This window comes from Phacochoerus africanus, chromosome 3, assembly GCF_016906955.1.
Source record: "Phacochoerus africanus isolate WHEZ1 chromosome 3, ROS_Pafr_v1, whole genome shotgun sequence".
NCBI lineage: Eukaryota > Metazoa > Chordata > Mammalia > Artiodactyla > Suidae > Phacochoerus > Phacochoerus africanus.
In genome coordinates this window covers 160306361-160319834 of record NC_062546.1, presented here as the reverse complement: position 1 = coordinate 160319834, position 13474 = coordinate 160306361, and the positions used below count along the sequence as shown (strand labels likewise).

Genomic DNA, 13474 nt, shown 5'->3' with positions numbered 1-13474 from the left:
GGATCTGTAACCCACTGATTGAGGCCAGGGATTGAACCCTCAACCTCATGGTTCCTAGTCGAATTTGTTTCCTGTGCACCACAGCAGGAACTCCTCATATCATTTTTAACTAGGAAAGCACTTTAGGTTCTTGGTCACATGGCAGGCACCTTTCTTCTATGTCATTCTCATCCTGCCTCCATTTTATCCCCACAGTGTTAGGTTGAATGTTTTGTGGTCCAGAGGGCTCTGTGCCTTTTTGAGGCATCAGATTGTTTCACGGAGAAGAGGCAAGAAAGCTCTTCTTGCTTATAAAATGAGCTCATTTTCCAAAAGGATGAATGGATGTCGGAGGTTTAAGACTAACTAGAGGTTCATTATGATTTTAGCTATAATTTGAGATTGTTCTCAGCTGTGTTACCCAACAGCAAAGCTTGCTGGATGTGTGCTGTGTACTAAATACCCATTCAGCTCTAGGGATAAAATAGTGAACCAGGCAGATATGTTTTCTTTCCTCGTGGAGCTTACTGTCTAGTAAGGCAGGTAGTGTGGCCTGGATTACAAAGAGTAACAACCTCAATTGTATGTGTACGTGTGAGTACTTTAGTAATGGGGATAGTGTAGGAAAAGTGTCCTAGAGGAAGTTTTTTTGAGCTGAGACTTAAAAGGAATTAGCTGGGAAAAAACAAAGTGGAAGTAGTGGAGGAATACAATATGGTTTGTGCAAGTGTGTTAAGGGTTTGATGTAGTGTAAAAGAGTAGTGTGTGAATGAGAAGATAATAGCATTGAAGAGAAAATTCATGTTTGGGGAAAGTTCATTGTGCCTAGATTTTGGAGTATGAAAGAGTGGTTCAGAACTGAAGTTGAGAATAACTAAGAAGCTGAGTTTCCTCTTCTATAAACTATATTAAGTTGTTTATCCAGAGATAAAGAGGGAGAGCCATATTTAAGTGCTTTTGGCCAGAGAGGTGGCTTGAACAGTGCATTTTAGACAGATTTCTCTCTTGTGGGAAAAACAAGTGGGAGTGGGTTGGAATTAGATGTAAAGGGATTGTTTAGAGAGCTATTGCAGGGATTCAGGTAAGAGATTATGGTGATTTTGAGCTAGGGTAGAGATAATGAAGGGGGAGAAAATTAGAATTAGGGAAATATTTAGGAGGAGACTTGGGATTTGATGATGTGTTGAATATGAGGGATAAAGTGGAGAAGGAGGTAAGGATGATTTACAGGTTTCTAACCTGGAGGGTGAGATGAATGGTGGACTGTTTCCTAAGATTTTGGGAGAAAAAGTAGCTGGGAAGAGTGAAGGGAGATGAGTTTAATTTGGGCCTTGTTAAGTGAAATGACTGTGGGCTTATCCACAAGAGTTTCTTCTGAACAAAAGTGTTTGGTCTTATGCAAGCCTGAAACTCATGGTGCTGCCTGGGCAGGAAGTATAACTTTAGGGTTTATGGAAGCACAGTGTGCTCCACAATGTGTGCTTTTGCAACATGAATTAACTCATAAGTGGTTGGTAAATGGGAAAATGATGCGGATAAATGCAAAATACACAGTTTTTTTCTAGGCAAGAGGAGATAGGATAGTGAAAGTAGATAGTTAACCAGACAGGAAGAGAGTGCTAAACTCAATTGCTGTATTGTGAACAGGAATTCTCTTGCTTGTATTTTAAGATAATTAAAAAACCCACACAAACAAACGCCTGTTCCTGGGAAGACTTCCACCATAAGGTGAAACCCCTCCCCTGACTCTTGACATTTGGTGTTTGATGGCAGTCCCACTGGCTCCTGGCTGCACTTCCACTGCCTTGTCTCAGCATCTGCCAGTTCTGTTTTAATGAAAGGATTGCCATTCTTTTCACTTTATTTTGTGCATTTTAAATATCTGCTGTGGCAAAAAGAAAATCATGGATGTGGAGAACAGACTTGTAGTTGCCAAGGGAGGGAGTGGGATGGATTGGGAATTTGGGGTTAATAGATGCAAACTATTGCCTTTGAAATGGATAAGCAATGAGATCCTGCTGTATAGCACTGGGAACTATATCTAGTAACTTATGATGGAGCATGATAATGTGAGAAAAAAAATGTATACATGTCCGTGTGACTGGGTCACCTTGCTGTACAGTAGAAAATTGACGGAACACTGTGAACCAGCTATAATGGAAAAAATGAAAATCATTATAAAATAAAAAAAAAATATCTGCTGTGGCATTCTATGTTTGTACTTAGTTAGGAACACTTAAAGTTTGTTAGCACTCTGAGTATGAAGTTGCATAGGTTTTGAGCAGACTGCCCAAACTCTGTTTTGCCTATAAGCTCTGTGTGGTTTTGTAGAATCCGAGGATCTGTTGTAGTAACTCATGTTATAGTAGAGATCCTTGTATTGAAAATTTGTCAGTAGAAAAAGTTAGGCAAAGAAATGTGACAGAAATATGGTGACCCCCAAGATTCAGAATGGAATCTTAAAAATGTTTATTGCTTGGGGGGCAGAATAAGGAACCTATAAAAGACCCTGAAAAAAGGGGGAGGGGGCAGAAGATAAGGGCAAACCAGAAGAGTAGGCTTATCATGGGAACGTTCAAGTTGGCCTCTGTGCCCTAGAAATCATTTGACAGTTTCTTCACTTTGTGGTAAAGAACCATATTACGTGTTCATCTTGCACACTTCATTCACCAGACCTAAAATCAACTGTTTTTCCAGGGTAGCCCTGGTTACTTTTGGTTGGTAGTGGTGGTTAGCAATAACAGTCTGGGCACTAGTTTAGTTGGTAATTTTTCTAGGCCTTTTTGAAGAGAATTAATATGTGTTTTATTTTTGAGTGAAAATAGATCTTGAGCTCTGTACTTCCTATTCAAATTTAGGTTCTTTGATATTTATAGCTTTCTTCTCTTACTTATGTTGAAAATCTTTTTTTTTTTAAACTCACAATGTGACACATTTGCTTTGTCCTAATTGTATAATAATTTTAGAATCACAATATCAATATTATTATGAAGACTAGTCACTTGAAATAATTGCTGTCTTTGCCCTCTACCAAATTTTTTTAGTGACATGGCTTTTTTCATATTTTTCCAGAGTATTCAACTTGGTTCTCATGAAATAATTATTTTTATACTTATATGATTTTATGATTAATAATATTTAAAGTACATGCTACCTATAACAAGTGCAACTGACATAAACACATCAGAAATAAATACGCCTGATATTTGGTAAACTCTGAACTCAACAGATCAGAGAAGCAGAAAGGGATATCAAAAAGTACCTAGAGAGTAGCTTAAAGGATGCTAGTTAATATGGATAAAAATAGTTACTATTTCACAGAGTTAATGGAAATCTTTGGTAAATCTGAGGTCAATTAAGAGTACTCTTTCAATATGTGATATAAGGCAATACTTTCTTAGAAGTTTTTTCTTTAAATATCTATTAAAAGTATAGACACTTAAATATAACATGTAGTATGTTCTAACATACGGGGGAATGTGCTTATTGAGGGGGAATGTGCTTATCGAGGTAAAAACCTTGAGTATGAATCCAGGAGGTGTGTAAATGTTATTCCTAATTTATGCTTTAATGTATAATGTAGCAGAATTCATATTTTAACTCACTGGCTTTTTAAAAATTGAGATGTAATCCACATATAATTAGTGTCAGGTGTACCAAATAATGATTTGATACGTTTATATGTTGTAAAACAGTAAGTTAACACTCATCACCACATACTTAAAAATTTTTTTTCTTATGATGAAAACTTCTAATATTTACTCTTTTAGCAACTTTAATATCTCCCTAACTTTTTTGCTTAGGGTAGAACTGTGCCTCCGGGAATGGTAGACTGTTAATTCATAAATAAATTAAATATTTCTACCTTGATTATTTATCTGCTGAATATAATTTTTGTCCAAAAATAATGTGAATTATATTCATCTAAAGCAGGATTAAAAAAAAAAGGCTTGGTGCTGATCTCTGTAGGCTATCAAAATTCATTAATATTATATATCAATATATTAATACTTTGTGCAATATTAGTCTGTTAATATTAATGTGAGAAGCATAAAAAAATCTTGTTTTTTTTTTCCTATGGAGGCTGCTAATATAAGGCATGTGGTCCCAGAGATACATTATAAAACTTATTTTTACAGTTACATACTAATTTTTATACCACAGTGAGATAATGTGTGATGAAAAACCTATTTGAATTTCTAACGAAAATATAGAACTATTTGAAAGCACTGTTCAAAATCCTGAATGATAGAGAAAACTCTCACATCCTCTCCAATACTGTGATGCAGTGTTCGTTTTGGACAGGAGCTTACTCATTCTCTCTGATTAGAATCGAAGTCCATGGCTCTTTGTGTGAGCATTAGTCACAGCACCCCATTGTATGCCTTTCTGAGTTTGTTGTTTTCTTTACCGTGGTTGTTGACTCCGGTTACTTTGGAACATTTATTTTTTATTTTCACTTATTTTTTAAATTGAGAAGAAAACCTTTTTATTGTGAAACAATTTCAAACTTACAAAAAAGATGCAAGAATAGTATAGAGAACCCCAGTATATCCTTCATGCAGTTTTTTTCCTGAATCATTTGAGAGAAATTTGAAAACACGATAATTCTTTATTGCTAAATCTTCAGGTATATTGCCTAAAAATAAGGACACCAAAATCAGGAAATTTAAGACTGATATACTATTATCTGGAAAAATTCTTTTTCAAGCACCAAATTAAATTGTTCTACAGGTCTCTTTGTGCATTGGGAGATTAAGCTTGTTATTACTATAAATCATGGAGTAGTTGACTATATCTTGCATTAACTTTAAACATCTTTATAATTATCAATTTAAAAATTAATGTTTTTCATCTAGGATATTAATACCTGGAAATAGAGAAGTGACAACTTGTTTCTACTTATATTTACACTTTGAAGGATTTAATTGTGCTTTTTAAGTAACTATATACATATATATGTATATATATATATATATATATTTTTTTTTTTTTTGTCTTTTTGCCATTTCTTGGGCCACTCCCGTGGCATATTGAGGTTCCCAGGCTAGGGGTTGAATTGGAGCTGTAGCTGCCAGCCTATGCCAGGGCCACAGCAACGCAGGATCTGAGCCGCGTCTGCAACCTACACCACAGCTCACAGCAAGGCCAGGGATCGAACCCGCAACCTCATGGTTCCTAGTCGGATTCGTTAACCACTGCGCTACAATGGGAACTGTAGTAACTATATTGTTTTAAGGCCTTAAAACTATAACAGCTTTTTTCCTTTATTGGTCAGTCTGAAAACTTATCTAGCCATGTCTCTTAATTAAAAAAAAAAAAAAAGGTCTTAGAGATTGCCTAAGTTTTGCCTTTAAGAATGCCAAAATTTAAATGCAGAGGTTGTCATTCTTATGAAAGTGTATGAGTTTGACTTCATCCATATATTGTTATTCATGCTTATTCATATTAGCATTCTCTATACTAGGCTTATAAATATGCATCAAAATCATTTTACTTTTTCTACACAGTGTTAGTACAACACTGCAATGAAGATTGTTTAATAATAATCTGAGGAGTTCCCATTGTGGTGCAGTGGTTAACGAATCCGACTAGGAACCGTAAGGTTGCGGGTTCAGTCCTTGCCCTTGCTCAGTGGGTTAGGGATCTGGTGTTGCCATTAGCTGTGGTGTAGGTTGCAGACATGGCTCGGATTCTTTGTTGCTGTGGCTCTGGTGTAGGCCGGTGGCTGCAGCTCTGATTGGACCCCTAGCCTGGCAACCTCCATGTGCCGCGGGAGCGGCTCCAGAAAAGCCAAAAAAGCTCCCCCCCCCCCAAAATAATAATAATCTGAGTAAAAAATAATGTTGGAATGCTTAGGACACTGTAAATATAAGGCATAAAGGGATTACATGTAAAATAATAGAAAAAGATACCAACACTAAAATAAAGTTGATGCTGCATTTTAAGATCACTTAAGGTACATTTTTTGGCAAAAACTTTTACTTGATATAGGGCATTTCATTGTTATAAAACAGAACAAATCTAAATCTGTATGTCTTGTGAATCTTTCTATTGTACATTTTTTCTCTTTGGCTTTAGTCATTGTGGTCTTATATGTCTGATTATTTCTAATTGAGTGCTGGTTATTTCTAATTGAGTTTTCTCAGTCTAATCAGGAATGGGAAGATTTGAAGCTTAGCTTCACATTCTAAGTGAGTGCTGGTCCAGGCCACCCAAATCCTAATGTGTAACAATTTGGGGCCCAATTTGGCAAGTCCTAAATTTCAGTTCTTGTTCCCTTAGCAGAAAAGCCTAGATCAGTCTGTTGAAAACTCTTTAGCTTTTCACCCTCTGAAGATCAGTGAGGTCAGATTCTGAAAGTAATTTTATTGACTGTAATCAACTATAGAATGATATTTTATACATAGTTGTCTAAAACTGTTTATAACTGAATATGAAGCTGAACTGAATTACTTAATGAGATTCATAACATTCAATATGACACTGAGTAACAGCAGGAGTTAATGAGTTTCATAACTTACAATATGACACTGAGTAAAAACGGGAGCAAACTTCTGCCTCTGAAATTACTGGTGTGATATTTTCAAACATTTAAAAATACTTGATCTTACAAAAAAGTGAAAAGCCATTATAGTGAAAGTAGACAAAACCACAATCCTTGGAGAAGGTTTGAACATATTTCTTTCAGTAACAGGCAAAGCAGACATAAACAGTACATATACATATATATACATATATTTTATATGCACCACACGATTTGAACACTGTCCAGTAAACTTGATCCAATTAACATGTACTCAGTAACTGCAGATTTTATATTCATTTCATGTGTATGAGGAACATTTACCAAATTGGCCATGGAGTTAGTCTCAACATATTTCAAAGAATTAATCTTACAGACTGTTCTTTGGACCCAGTAGAAGTAAGCTAGTAATTAATGATAGATAATTTAAAATTTTTGAGTGTTTAGAACCTGTTTATCCTACACCTTGAGGGTATGGAAGGATTACTTAAATAGTACACTAATTGCACCATAAACAATTAGATTGTGCTAAAATTAAGAACTGCCATTCCAAGACATCATTAAGAGTGTGAAAAGCAAGTGACAGACTGGAAAACAGGTATTTGGAATACAGTCTCTTGATATCGGCAGGGGATTATTTCCAGGACAGCTCCCCATACTAAAATCCAAGGATGTGCAATTCCCTTGTATAAAATAGCATAGAATTTGCATGTAACCTACACATGTCCCCCTGTACATTTTAAATCATCTCTAGATTACTTATTATACCTAAAACAGTGTAAAATGCTATGTAAATACTTACTGGTATGCAGTAAATTCAAGTTTTGTTTTTTGGAACTTTTTGTTGAAATTAAAAAAAATTTTTTTTGATCTGCAGTTGGTTGATTGTTCAGATAAGCTGCAAATATCCAGAATGTAGAAAGAATTTCTGCCAATCAATAAGAAAATCCAGTGGGAAAATGAGCAATAGATCAGAATAGACATTTCACCAAAGAGAATGTACAAATAACAAAAATAGGATAAGGCACTCAACTGTATTAATTATCAAGGAAATTAAAACTGAAACCACAGTGCAATACTAACATATATACTCATTAGAATGGCTAAAATATTTTCTATGTCTGTAAGTCTATTTCTTTGTTGTAAATAAGTTCATTTGTATTATTTTTTTCGAGTCCACATGTAAGTGATATCATATGATATTTGTCTTTCTTTGATCTCAGTACAGTACTCTCTAGGTCCATCTGTGTTGCTAAAAATGGTATTATTTCATTTTTTTTTTAATGGCTGAGTAATATTTTGTTGTATTTGTATACCACATCTTCATTATCCATTCATCTGCTAACAGACATTTAGGTTGTTTCTATGTCTTGGTTATTATAAATAGTGCTGCTGTGCATATTGGGGTGCATGTATCTTTTTGAGTTATAGTTTTGTCTGGATATATGCCCAGGAGTGGGATTCCAGATCATTTTGATAACTCTGTTTTTAATTTTTGGGTGTTTTTTTTTTTGTCTTTTTAGGGCTGCACCCGCAGCATATGGAGGTTCCCAGGCTATGGGTTGAGTTGGAGCTGTAGCTGCTGGCCTATACCACCGCCACAGCAATGCCAGGTCCAAGCTGTATCTGCAACCTATACCACAGCTCACGGTAACACCGGATCCCCAATCCACTGAGTGAGGCCAGGGCTCAAACCTGCATCCTCATGGATGCTAGTCAGATTCATTTCTGCTGAGCCACAATGGGAACTCTTATTTGTAGTTTTTTCAAGGAACCTCCACTCTGTAGTGGCTGCACCAGTTTACATTCCCACGAATAGCATAGGAGGATTCCCTTTTCTCCACACCCTCTCCAGCGTTTATTATTTGTAGACTTTTTGATGATGGGCATTCTGACTGGTAAGAGGTGATGCCACATTGTAGGCGATCTGCGTTTCTCTAATAATTAGCAGTGTTAAACATGTTTTCTTGTGCTTGTTCTGTGTAGAATGTCTAAAATGTGAAAGATAATTTCAAGCATTGGTGAGGATGTGGAATATAAACTCATATTACTGCTGGAGTAAGAACTGGTACTACTGCTTTGGGAAATTGTTTAATATCATCTTTTAAAGTTGATTGAATTAATACTTTATTCCAACATATTTACAACTGAACCAAAATATGTACATTTAAGCCACAAAAGACATGCATAAGAATCATGATTTGCAGTAGCCCAAACTGAGAAACCTAAATAGCTTTTACAGTAGAATGGATCAATAAGTTGTTTATATATACAAAAGAATGCTATACAATGAAAGAAATCTTGAGAACATAATGTTGACTGAAGTAAAAAAAATAACAACATGTTCTATGATCCCATCAGGATCCAAACCTGAAGAAGGTAACCTTATTTTGTTTGAAGTCAGTATAGTAGTTAACCTGGAGAATGGAGGGAGTAGTGACTTGGTGCACAAAAAATTTCTGATAATTTTAATCTGGATTTTGGTTACATGGATATGTTCATTTTGGGTTAAATCACTGGACCTGTATGTTTACTATTTGTACTATTTATGTACTTTCAATTGTATATTATATATCAATTAAGAAATTTTTAAAAAGTAAAAAAGCCAGGGGGTTCCCATTGTGGCTCAGTGGGTTAAGAACCTGACTAGTATCTGTTAGCATGTGGATTCGATCCCTGGCCTCCCTAAGTGGGTTAAGGATCCAGTGTTGCCACAAGCTGTGATGTAGGTTGCAGATGCGGCTTGGATCTGGTGTGGCTGTGGCTGTGGCGTAGGCTAGCAGCTGCAGCTCTAATTCAACCCCTAGCCTGGGAACTTCCATATGCTGCAGGTTATGTCCCTAAAAAAAAAAAAAAATAGAGAGAGAGAGAGAGAAAGCCAGCATGGCTTATGGGAGTGAAAGAGAGGAAAATGGAGAATGGTGGACTATAAGATCAGGGAGCTAGAAAAGGGACCAGAACACATAGGGCCTTATCAGCCAGGACGAGGAATTTCAGTATTACTTTCATATGATGAGAAGTCACTGGAGAGTGTTGAGCAGGAGGATGGCATGAGCTGATTTCCATTTAATACGCTTACTTGGCTGCTGTGCAGAGGATGGATTGTGGCAAGAGCAGAAACAAGAGAGATTAGCTTGGGCAAGAGGTGATTGTGATTTCAACTAGGGTTGTAACGGTGGAGATGGTCAAGAGTGGCTCAATCTAAGATATATTTTGTAGTTAGAGCAGTCAAGACAGGTTCAAAGATTAGATAGTAAGGTCAGAAAGAAAGGATGATGCTGAGATTTTTAGCCTGAGCAGCTGGGTGAATTGTGATGCTATGTTCTGAGATGGAAAAGTAAGGGAGCAGCATGTTCAAAGAGAAATATTAGAGCTACAGCTGCCAGCCTACACCACAGCTCACAGCAACTCCAGATCCTTAACCCACTGAGCAAGGCCAGGGATCAACCCGCAACTTCATGGTTCCAGTCGGATTCGTTTCCGCTGCACCACGATGGGGACTCCAAGATTTACTTCTGATGCAAGATTTACTTTCAGGTGGAAATATTAAATAAACAGCTAGATATAAAATTTTAGAGAAATCAGGGATGGGGAAATAATTTGTTACTAATTTTATAGTGCTTAAAATCTTGGGGGTCTTGGAAGAGATCACCTGGCGAATGAATGTAGAAAAACAGAGAGCACAGGTGAAGTGGAGTGGATGGAGACATCTGATTGTTGGGGTGGATCAACATTTTGATGTCAGGGAGAAGAGAAAGAGCAGCTAATGAGATAGAAGGAAAACTAGGAGAGGGTGGTATTGCAAAGCCAAGTCAGATGTTTCCTGAAGTAGGGAGTAAGCAACTCTGTCAAATGCTTTTGAGATATTTAATGAGATGATAAGTGAAATTTGACCCCTGGGTTTAGCAGGATGCAGAGAGAATAACTGAAGACATTTGGGATTGGAATAAGTTTTACATTTGGGGAATGAATCTGAATAACCAGTTGTTAATATAATAAAACTTGAAGGCTTTGAAGCTGTGTTGGTCTAGCAAAGGAATATCAGCTAAGATTAATGGTTAAATTGTATTTAACAGTAAATTTTGGAAATTTTAAGGGGGGTTTAATATAAGCAACCTTTAATGGATTCTTTTATGTAAGGTACAAAAATTAGATATGAATCTCCATGAGAGTGCTTTCAGCTGGATCAATACTTATGTTCATAGCATCTCCAAGTGAGGTAGTTTGAATTTCTGAGCCTTCATTTCATCTAAACTGAAAGGCATTTTAAATTGTTTCTTAAATGGTACTTGTTTCAGTGATCTCTTATTCAGAAGGCCTTTCAGTAACTTCTTTTTTTTTATTTTCCCACTTTACAGCAAGGGGATCAAATTATTCTTACATGTATACATTACAATTACTTCTTACTAACATTTTGAAGTCTTTGATTTCATTCATTATTTTATCAGCCATGGCTGAAACAAATAAAAAACTAAATCAGTGAATATGGGATCAACAGTTTCTACATGAAAGAGTGTGGGGCTTATAAATTTCTTTCTTCCTCTAATTTGGGAAGTATGGAGGGCCCTCTGTAGAGAAGTTGGGCTGTTAGGTGGTACTTTTACAAAGGGATGAGGGTTCCAGAACATATAAGGGGAATGACTGTGAAGGAGAACCATGTTAGGAAAAAGCACCCAGTAGTATCAGGATGAATTTATGCCAGAGATCAAAGAACTGAGGCGGCTGTTGTGTAACTCTGAATCATGACAGAACCTAGGTTTGGTTCTCACTGAAAATGTGATGAAGAGGCTTTTAATAGAAAAGAACAGGGACTCACCCAAACAGATCAAGAAAAGAGAATGGAGCAGTTGTCACACAAGTGCAGGGATCAAATGGGAGTCCAAAGACAAAAACCACAGCACAGCTTGTCTTCCTGAAAATTGAACCACAAGTATGGACTTAAGGCAAATTTGAGTGGTGTTTGCCTCTCTTTCTCTCTCCAACTGTTTCTGCTTCTGGTATGTTTGCTTTGTTCTCTTTGTTGTACAGGCTGCATGCTGCTTCTCAGGTTTTTTCATCATTGCCCCATATTATTTCAGCTTTTCTCTTGGCTGCCCTATCTTCTTCAGCTCAAATTTCAAATGACCTTTAAGCTTCTTTGGCTGTCATCAACCCACAGCTGCCCACTGTGTTTTAGGTTAAATACCTAAGAGTGAAAATCTTGTTTAATGCACTCTTCTTCCTCCTTTGCTCTCTGTGCCTTAGAATTCTGGTTAGCCTTCAACTGACTGCCCTTGGGTCTAGTGCCCATAGTTCAGCCACTGCTGGGGAGAGAGCAGATTCCTGCAGAGAAGGTGTACTGATGGGCCAGGCAGTGGCCTTCTATAGTATGTCCTCCTCTCTTTAAAATTATTTGATTGGTTGAAATTGCAAAGGTGTGGAATTTGGGAAGAATGGCACAAAGGCCCTGTGGCCAGTGGAATGAGCACAGAAAAAGTGGTGAGAGGTGAAATCAGAGAGGTAGGCTGCTGGGCTGTGTCATGTAGAACCTGGCAGGTCATTGAGTTTGAAGTATGTATGTGTCTCAGATAAATGTCCACATTTGTTCAAATATGTAGTAGAGAAACATAGGGGTAAATCTGAAGGGTTACATACCAAATTAATAATAACTCTGTGTTTTTGAGGAGAGAGGGCAAACTAGGATTGGGGGTCGTGGTTGGACTTTTATCTTTGTATATATATATATGTTTGATAATAAGGGATATAGTCATGTGCTGTTTGTGGAATTCAAAGTTAATTGAAAGAGATAGGGGGCAATAACCAGCAGAGTGTGGCTGAGGCAGGGTCAGTCTGTAAGGCCTGAGATCTGCCTGCTGTGCTGTCCCAGATGGAGGCAGCCCTTCTGAACTCTAGGAGTGAAAACATAGTCTAAAAACTGCAAATCTAGTCCAGTTCTCTAAGTTCTTAGCAAGACATTCCTGAACACTCATAGCTTTCAGCTACATTGTGATCAACTACAGCAGGGAGTAGAATATGAGGCTCTTAATATAATAAATATTAATAAAACTAGTAATGTTTAATTTTTATTAAAATTTGTAAGATTTCATGTACTCCTGAAGTGTATACAATCTAACTTGAGTTAATATTGTCAGATGGTTATGTCATATACAATACCTATAACATGATATTTGCTTGTTCAAACAGTGTCAAACATGTGGGTTTAACTTAAAAATGTTAACTCCCAAGGATGCAGGTAGTGACTGAAGGATTTTACTCACTTCCATGCTTATTGATATAGTCTTTTAATATTTAAGCTTAGCATATAGTACATAAAATATATAAGAAATTGCCTATGTTTTTGAGTATTGTCTTAAAAAGGTTTAAACGAGGAGTTCCTGTCGTGGTGCAGTGGTTAACCAATCTGACTAGGAACCATGAGGTTGAGGGTTCAATCCCTGGCCTTGCTCAGTGGGTTAAGGATCCGGCGTTGCCATGAGCTGTGGTGTAGGCTGCAGATGCGGCTTGGATGTGGCATTGCTGTGGCTCTGGCGCAGGCCAAAGCTGTAGGTCCGATTAGACCCCTAGTCTGGGAACCTCCATGTGCCACAGGTGCAGCCCTAAAAAACGAAAACAAAAACAAAAGGTTTAAAAGTTTCAACAACTTTTAAATGGCTAAACTGAATGTGAAAACCCTTGAAAGGCTTGAAGAAATAGAAATAAGCCCTTTCTATTTCGCTTATACTTACAGTACTCTTACCAAGTGCCTGATACTCTTCCAGATACTTTACATGTTTTGACTTGTTTAACTCTGTGATGTCAAACATAGAATACACTGGTTAAAAAGGACTAAGAATTAGCAGAGGTAAAACAATCTAATAGAAGTTCTGAATAATGTGAAAAAACATAGCAGGAAATATGTAACAATGTGAGCACTGGAATAAACTTGGATGCTTTGTAATCATATATATACCTCTTATTTTATTCAACTAT

General features: G+C 36.8%; 1 protein-coding gene across 2 annotated transcripts in view; it reads left to right on the top strand.

Annotated features, from left to right (window-relative positions):
* The window catches only part of HIBCH (3-hydroxyisobutyryl-CoA hydrolase), a 136753-nt gene that overhangs the window by 77916 nt on the left and 45363 nt on the right, over positions 1 to 13474 (top strand). The gene's annotated exons all lie outside the window — the stretch shown is intronic.